Source organism: Panthera uncia (assembly GCF_023721935.1).
Source record: "Panthera uncia isolate 11264 chromosome A1 unlocalized genomic scaffold, Puncia_PCG_1.0 HiC_scaffold_17, whole genome shotgun sequence".
Taxonomy (NCBI): domain Eukaryota; kingdom Metazoa; phylum Chordata; class Mammalia; order Carnivora; family Felidae; genus Panthera; species Panthera uncia.
Window position 1 is genome coordinate 104831424 of NW_026057577.1, and position 9006 is coordinate 104840429.

Below are 9006 nucleotides of genomic sequence, written 5' to 3' on the forward strand. Positions count from 1 at the left end.
ACAATTTGGAGCTAATTACCTTACAGTATATTGAGACTAAGTAAGAATCTCTATGAAGCAGAAGACACACATCTTGTTAGATTGCTTTTTTCCATTATTATTGTTATTATTATTAATGTTTATTATTTATTTCAGAGAGAGAGAGAGAGACAGAGTGTGAGCAGGGGAGGGGCAGTGAGAGAGGGAGACACAGAATGTGAAGAAGGCTCCAGGCTCTGAGCTGTCAGCACAGAGCCCGACGCAGGGCTCGAACTCACAAACTGCGAGATTATGACCTGAGCCAAAGTCGGACACTCAACGGGCTGAGCCACCCAGGCACCTGATGTTTATTCATTTTTGAGAGAGAAAGAGACAGAGTGTGAGTGGGGAAGGGGCAAAGAGAGAGGAGACACAGAATGTGAAGCAGGCTCCAGGTTCTGAGCTGTCATCACAGAGTCCCACACTGGGCTTGAACTCATGAACTGTGAGATCATGACCTGAGCTGAAGTCAGATGCTTAACCAATTGAGCCACCCAGGCACCCCTATTATTTTTTTTAAATGTTTATTTTTGAGAGACAGACAGACAGAGCATGAGTGGGGGAAGGGCAGAGAGAGAGACACACATAGAATCCGAAGCAGGCTCCAGGCTCTGAGCTGTCAGCACAGAGCCAGACGTGGGGCTTCAACTCACAAAGGGTGAGATCATGACCTGAGCCAAAGTTGGACGCTCAACTGACTGAGCCACCCAGGCGCCCCTCCCTTATTATTGTTTTTTATCTTTTTATTTTGAAATACTTTAAGATTTACAGAAAAACTGCAACGATAATACAGGGTTCCTGTAGTCACCAGTTTCTGCTAATGTTAACAACTTACATAACCATGGTATGTTTGTCCAGACCAAGACATTAACATGGAAAAATACTGTGAACTACAGACTTTGCTTGTTATTCTGTTATTGATTTTTACTATTTGAAGTTAAATTCTTTTTGAAAAATATAATAGAGTTTAGGTTAAAGGTGAATGTCCCTATTCCCTGTCCTCCTTATCAAAATTTCTCCCCAATCTCATTCCCCAGGAATAATCAGTGTTTTTGCTTCATTCTTTTCCACCAGCACCATCTAGTAGAAATGCAATGAAAGCTATACAGGTAATTTAAATTTTTCTACTAGCCACATTTACAAAATAAGAAGAAACAGGTGAAAGTAATTTTTAATAGATTTTTTTTAAGCCCAGTCATTTAAAGTATTGTCATTTTAATGTAGAATAAATATAAATATCATTAATGAGTTCCTTCCCCCCCCCCCATTTTATGCTTCAAAATCCAGTGAGTATTTTATATTTAGAGCACATCTCAATTCTGACTAGTCACATTTTAAGTGCTCTTTAGCCACATGTGGCCAGTGTCTACAGTACTGGTACAGGTCTGGACCATTTCCTATTCTCTCTCATACACACACAAAGATGTACATTGTAATTTAGTTTTCCCACTATTTGTAGAAGGCCATCTGTCCATGTCAGATTATATGGGACAACAACGTTCACCTAGATAACTGAGTAGTATTAAGTAGAACACATGTGCATAATCTATTAAATCCCTTCCCTATGCATCTATATTTAGGGCCTTTTTTTTTTTTTCCATTTCAAACAAGGCTGCAAGGAACATTCTTCATACAAAAACCTATGTGTATTTATGCAGCTTCAAGGCATAGAATTCTAGATATGGAATTGTAGGATCAAAAGATGTGATTGTATTTCAAGTATTATGATTATAAAACAGTATATTTTTAAATAGATATGCCAGTCATCGTATTGCTAAATGAATATTATCTTTCTCAAGGCAGTCATTTTAGAAAACTATTTACTCCAACAACGTTCCTTTATCTCAAAGTAATTTTTGGTTTTTTGGAATTTGACTTAAGAACCAGTTTAAGCTAAAAATACATAGGCCATGTGACTCTCATAGGCCTTGCTCCTTTTTAATCACAGTTATTATTTATTTACTCATTAATTTCCTTCCTTTCTTCCTCCCTCCTTCCCTTCCTTCCTTCCTTCCTTCATTCCATCCATGCACCCACTCATCCATCTAAGGAATACCCTCCTATTGGTACCCCCCATTTCACTTTTGCTCTCCTCAGAATCCATTCTCCTTACACAGCAGCCAAAGCAGTTTCTTTTTTAAAGTCATCAACCAGGTTCAATTGCTTTGTTATTTAAAACCTTTCAACAACTTCCCACGGGACTGGATTTTTTCTGACTTCCCCAACGTTTTCTTATTCACTCTATTTCAGCCATGCTGCTCTCCTTTCCGATTCCAGAACAAACTAAGTTCTTCCTGGTTCTGGTACCTTTTCGATGGAGCTGATCTGTCTGTTTGGGGTACTTCTCGCAGACCATTTGCAGAGCTGTCTTTTTAATTTTTTGTGGGTTAAGTGTCATGAGCATCCCTGACCACCCACTCTGAAGTACCAACCTGCCTAGCTTTAGTCTAGTATATTTCCTGCATAGTTTATTTGAGTTGGAAATTCTATTTATTTGCTTTTATTTCCATGTGATTTGCCTTCCCCAATACCCAACTATAAAGTACTCTACCCTTCATTTCATATCCCAGATGCCTAGTACAATACTTGGCTCAGAGTGGATACTAAATAAGAATTTGTCGACTGACAGACTGAATACATGCCTGCTATATGCAAACTCAAGCCATGATACAGGTACCATAGAAACACAGATTTGTAAGTATTTGTCCATCAGGAAAGCCTCATAGCCAAGCAACTGACTACAATAAAAGATAGTAAGCACCTAGTAGACCTGCATACTAGATTCCAAATAGTACAGCAAAGCATTTTTTGCATTTTTTGGTGCTGTCTTCATTTGTTTCCTCTTTGCTGGGAATACTATTCCTTGTCCTTACCCCTTCCTTAATTTAACTCTATAAAATTCTAAATGACTCTCATAGAATAAAGATGGCCTGGCACATGGCAGGTGCTCAATAAATATTAATTGGGTGAATGCATGAAGTGGTACAGGTGTCATAGAGTCTAACAGCAGACCCCCAACTAAACACATAGTGACTTGATATATTTTCTATTTTGCAGAAAAAAACATGTGCCTTACAGTATAAGCACTTGAATATTAATTAAAACATTATTTCATAATCGGCCATTTTTCTAGGTGCTTGGTGATGTCTGAATGTGGCTTGAGGCAAGTTCAGCTGCTTTTTTTTTTTTTTCCATCTGGGATAAGGAAAAAGGTGGTTGTAATTAGGTTGTGAAAAATATAGCAGAATGTACAAGACTTCTGCTTTTGTAAGAACATGCGGTTTGAGGACTTGCCTGATTTTCTTATTTTTTTCTTTAGTTAAAATATTTTACATACATTATATAAACAGTACATGGTACATTCTTGTTTTAAGATACTGAAATGATACAAACATATTCTTAAACTGAAAGGCCCCCTTGCCTCTGCTTGTCCCCCTACCAGAGAGGACATTCTGAAGGTGTTGGATGGGTATTCCCAACCCCTTTGCCATGACTTTGCCATGTAGATACGCATGCATGTAAGTTTGTTGTTGTCATTTTATCATGGGGATTTTACAAAATGGGTTTCTATAAAATAGATTGTTGTGTAATTTTTTTTTTCATTTAGCATTTCTTGGAAACAGTTCCCAACAAAATTTTGACACTTTCTCAAAGTATATCATTAATAAGCAGAGGGTTTTATCGACACTGTTTAAAGTCTCAATCCCCACCACCAACGCAGTGCCTGCCAAGGGTTTTGATCGAACTCAGTGTATATTTTATCTCATTGCTACCAGCACACACAGGCAGTTTAACCAGGTGTGCAAGTCCTGCAATAGTCTTGGTTTGGGAGAATAGAATCCTTTAGAAAAGTACCCTAATAAATAGTAAATAGTACCCTATCTGATAAAAGCCCAATGCCGTCAAGTGTCTTTGACTCCCCTTCTTTCCTAAAATGGATGTGGATGAAATGTATCACAATCATGTGGTAATGCAGAAAGTTACAGGTTAAAACTGAAAAGTTTTAATCCAAAAACATCTGTGATGTCATTAAGTAGGCAACCTTGTTTTAGTTTCAGGGGGAAAAGAAAAGGACCCATAGTCTCTTAATTTCTTGGGGAAACATTCTGCTTTATACAAATAGTGCCCTCTAGCTGTGTGAGCCAGGGCTTGGCTTGCATCCAGCTTTCTGACATCCTTGTCATACACAACTTTAAAACTCTGGGTCTCAATTGACATGTAATTATAAATTCTAGTGGAGCATAGTAGAGCTCTACTGCTTTCTTATTAAAGGTGACAGCTTGTCTTCCTAAACTTCCAAGGGCAGAGATTGCAGATTTGCTTTATGTGATTAGAATGTTCCATGTTTAGCATGGGGTACTCAATAAAGACTTGGTGAGATAACATTTGTTGAGTGATAAGAATAGTCGAGTAGGTGAAGCTGGCTTTCACTTCTGCATCTGTCCTGAGTGACGTGTACAGGTCCTGCACTCTTCCTCTTTTTCTTCTTTGCTTTATTTCTCTATAAATTGAGAGGTTTGGCCCCTGTTTAAGGTCCCATCATGTGTAAGCAGTATCAAAGTCTATATGACTTTTCAGGCTTGAAGCCTTACCTAAAATCAAGATCTGTGCTGAATCTTTTATTTTTATTTTTTAATGTTTATGTATTTCTGAGAGAGAGAGAGAGAGACAGACAGAGAGACAGACAGAGAGAGAGAGAGAGAGAGAGAGAGAGAGAGAAAGCAGGGAAAGAGCAGAGAGAGAGGGAGACACAGAATCTGAAGCAGGCTCCAGGCTGTGAGCTGTCAGCACAGAGCCCAATGTGGAGCTCAAATTCATGAACCATGAGATCATGACCTGAGCTGAAGTCAGATGCTTAAATGACTGAGCCACCTAGGTGCCCCGTGATGAATCTTTTAAAAACATCCCAGCAGAGAACCAAAACAGAGCTGAGTTCCAGCTCACTAACATCTCCTTATAATCTATTTCAGTTAGTAAATAGACCAAATCCAGCAAAAAAGATTGTCAGACTGGAGAAATTTGACTTTCAAAGATACCTGCCACTATTCTTATGTAAGGGTGTGGCAAAGAGATGAATGGATGCTGGGAGAAAGTTGTCTTTACCCATAAAAACCTTTGAGGGAGGATTAGTAACAACATCAGAGGAGCTGAAAAACTACCTCTTAACTTGTCCGAATGTAAGTCCTCTAGAAACCAGAAGTATCACATGGGGTATTAGGACAGTGATGACTGAGCCAACAGGAATTAGGGGAAACTTGCATAAAACTGGACAAATATTTGGAGCTTTGGGGAGGTAGATTCTTATTTAAATAGGATCATGGACTTGTATGTCTGAGTTGTTTACACTTTTCCTGCACAACATCAGCCAGAAAAAGAGTGTACCTTTGGAGGAAGCCATATTTATTTAGGCTTGTTTGAAGACTGTGTGACCTTAGAGTCAACACATATTTTTGCTGAGCCTCTCCTCGTCTGTGAAATGGGTATAATATGATATTATGAAAATGGGAGTATGTGTGTCTAGAGCATAGTTACGTTAGCCCTTTGGCTTCTTGACTTCTGTGATTTGTAAAATAAAAATACTTGTAAATTGTAAAAGATAACTAGTTGTATAAGTGTAATGTTCATAAAGGAGGAGCTTAGTATTGGCTTCGGACTTTTGCAGGTTTCGTGATGGTCTCTTCTGGGCTTACGGGGCACCTGGCTGGCTCTGTCGGTAGAGTATGCAACTCTTAATCTTGGGGTTGCAAGTTTGACCCCCCATGTTGGGTGTGATATTACTTAAAAATAAAAAAGAAGCTATTGGGGTTACAAAGGTTAGCAGGTAAAAATGGTTAAATTTGGTTGGTGTTTTGTGAGGCTTGGGGTGGAAGGGTGTGCTCACTTGGGGAAGGTGGGAAAGGTGGGGAAGGTGGGCAGCTTTCAGAGTCTGGACTTTGGCATTGGGAAGCCATTGAATGCTTTTATGGTAGAGCAGATACTTGATTAGATTATTTTTTGAAATATTTATTTTTTATTTTGAAAGAGAGAGAGCATGCACAAACAAGGGAGGGGCAGAAAGAGGGAGAAAGAGAGGATCCCAAGCAGACTCCACCCTGTCAAGCACAGGGGTGGACATTGTGCTCTATCCCATGAACCATGAGATCAGGACCTGAGCCGAAATCAAGAGCTGGACGCTCAACCAACTGAGCGACCCAGCCCCTGATTAGGTTATTTAGAGAGAGATGTGGCCATACTCCACTGTGGAGTCTCCTATTCCTCCCCCGTAGCCTGTGCCTGCAGGTAGCTGGAGAATAGCATCAGCGTCTTGGGCTGTTCTCACTTTCATGACCCCTACCTTCAGTGGCACTTTAATGCTGCCTGATGGTCCTACATTAGTCCCATTTTCTCTTGCTGATGTGCTCCCCTGGTCATGTCTAAAACAAAATCCCCTAATTAGGCACTGGATTTTATTCCTCCATTACTCCACAAATCTTCCCTCTCTTAAATCAATTTTTATTTCTCCTCTGGATCATCTCCGGATCATACAAACATACTGCTATTTTGATCATCTTAAAAAATCTTTCTTGAACCTACTCTCCAACTCCATTTTCCATTTATTTTTCCCTATAAAACTCCTTTAAAGAGTGCCTGTCTCCAATTTCTCTCTTGATTTTCCCTTTCTTTGTAAACGTTTCTTTCTGAAGTGTAATGTACATAGGGAAAGTAAATAATCACTTAAGTACTCTTCACCACAACTGCTTTTGTCAAGGTCATTAGGTTGTACAGTCCTTTAGACAAATCTCATTCCTTGCCTTTGCAACATTTGATTCATGATGATCGCCTCTTCAGTGGACGAATTTGTTTTACGTGACTTCCAGAATCCCATTTAGTTTTTTCTTTTCCTCTTGCCTCCTTGGTCTGCTTCTCTTTGTGTGCTGGCATCTCTTCTATTTCAACCATCTGTGGGATGCCCCCGAGCCTAGTCCTTAGCCACAAGCATTCCTTTTGATTGAATATCTCTAGGTGCATGATTTGAAAATACCATTTCTATACCAGTGACTCCCAAATATTTATCTTTGTTTTAAAATTTTTTAAAAATGTTTATTCATTTGTGAGAGAGAGAGAGAGAGAGACAGACAGACAGAGCATAAGCAGGGGAAGAGCAGAGAGAGAGGAAGACACAGAATCTGAAACAGGCTCTAGGCTCTGAGCTGTTAGCACAGATCCCGATGCGTGGTTCGAACCCACCATCCATGAGATCATGATGGGAGCTGAAGTCGGACGCTTAACTGACTGAGCCACACTGGCACCCCCCAAATACTTATCTTCATTCTAGATCTCTCTCCTGAACTTCAACAGCCTCCACCTGAAACCCAACACTTTCAAAATCCAGACTATTTCCTCCCAAATCTGTGTCACATGCAGCTTCCCTATCTCAGGTGGTGGCACTTCCAGTTCTTCCAGTTGTTTCAGGCCAAAATCCCCTGGAGTCATGTTTAAGCTCCTGCACCTCATATCCTGTAGAAAATCCTGGTTGCTCTACTGTGTAAACATCCAGAGCCTGAACTGCCCACTACCATCCCTTCCCGTCTTCTGACATACCGCACTCCTGACAGGTCCTCATGCTTCTCAACCCAGCAGCTACAGAGTCCTTATCAAAGGTAAGCCTGGTCTTGTCACTTCTATGCACCTGCAGTGGTGCTCCTTCTCGGGTAGAGTAAGCAGCTGGGAATTCATGTCTGGTCCCTGAACATTGTTGCCCATTGAACCTTAACCCTCAACTTGAGATGTATCTTTCAAGGGGTCACAAATTTGGCACTAAAGAGTAGTGATTCATGGAGGTTATGTAGGTCAAATTAAACAAACAAACAAACAGACAAACCACTATGCTGTTTGGGAGCCTTTAGGACACAATAGGACACAATAGAGGCTGTCATAGGAGATGGACTTGCTAGAAAATTCAGTCCTACAAAATAATACATAATCAACATCTCAGAGCCTTGGTTTTATGTCCCTGTTCTGGCTCTTGCTCATTATTTATTCCACTTAAAACACCCTCTGCTCCTTCCCCCATTTTCCAATGATGAATCTCACATGTCACTTTTTTAAGGGATTTTTCTGCCACTCCCTGCATCACCTTCCCACCCTCCCCTGTCAATGAATGATCTCCCTCCATACCTTCATGCTTCCATTACTTTATTTAATCAATGCTAATTGGCTCCCTTACAGTGTTTCAGGAGTATAACAGAGAACAAAATGGAGGAGCTCTATCTTAGAGGAGTTTATGGTCTAGAATTGAGTACTTTTCAAGACCATAGCCATGTGTGGCTATTTAAATTTAAGTTAATTAAATAAAATTAAGTTAATTATTTTTAACTTCTAAGTTGTACTTGCTGCATTTCAAGTGCTCAGTAGTCAGATGTGGTTAACAGCTACTATATTGCACAACATCCATATGCTATGATAACTCCATCATCATGGAAAGTTCTATTGAACAGTACAAGGGAAAGGAAGGATGGACAACACACACACAATCAAGGGCAACAAGGTAAGAAATGCTGCACAGAGAACTGAAATAGTGTAATAGAGTGATGGGTTGGCTACTTTAGACAGAGGGACCAGAAGGATGTCTGAGAAGGTGACAGTTAAAGAGGGTCCAAAAGAAAAAGAGAAATCTGAAACTGGTGGGGTAAAGGAATGGAGATCTAGGCAGAGGGTACCACTAGGGAAAAAGTCCTAATATGGGGATACATTTGAAAGAACCCCAAATGGCTGGAGCCCTGTAGCAGGGGAGAGAGACATAGAAGAAATTTGAGAGGTAGGCAGGATCCAGATAACGGGGGGATTTTGTAAATCTGGGTAAGACATTAGGGTGTTTTCTTGCTTTTTGTTGTCTTCTGAGAGAGCCGTGGGAACATCGTAAGGGGAAGAGTGACACAATCTGATTATATATTTACCAATTACATCATTCTGCCTGATTTTATTAGTTGCTTACTTACCTGTCTCTCC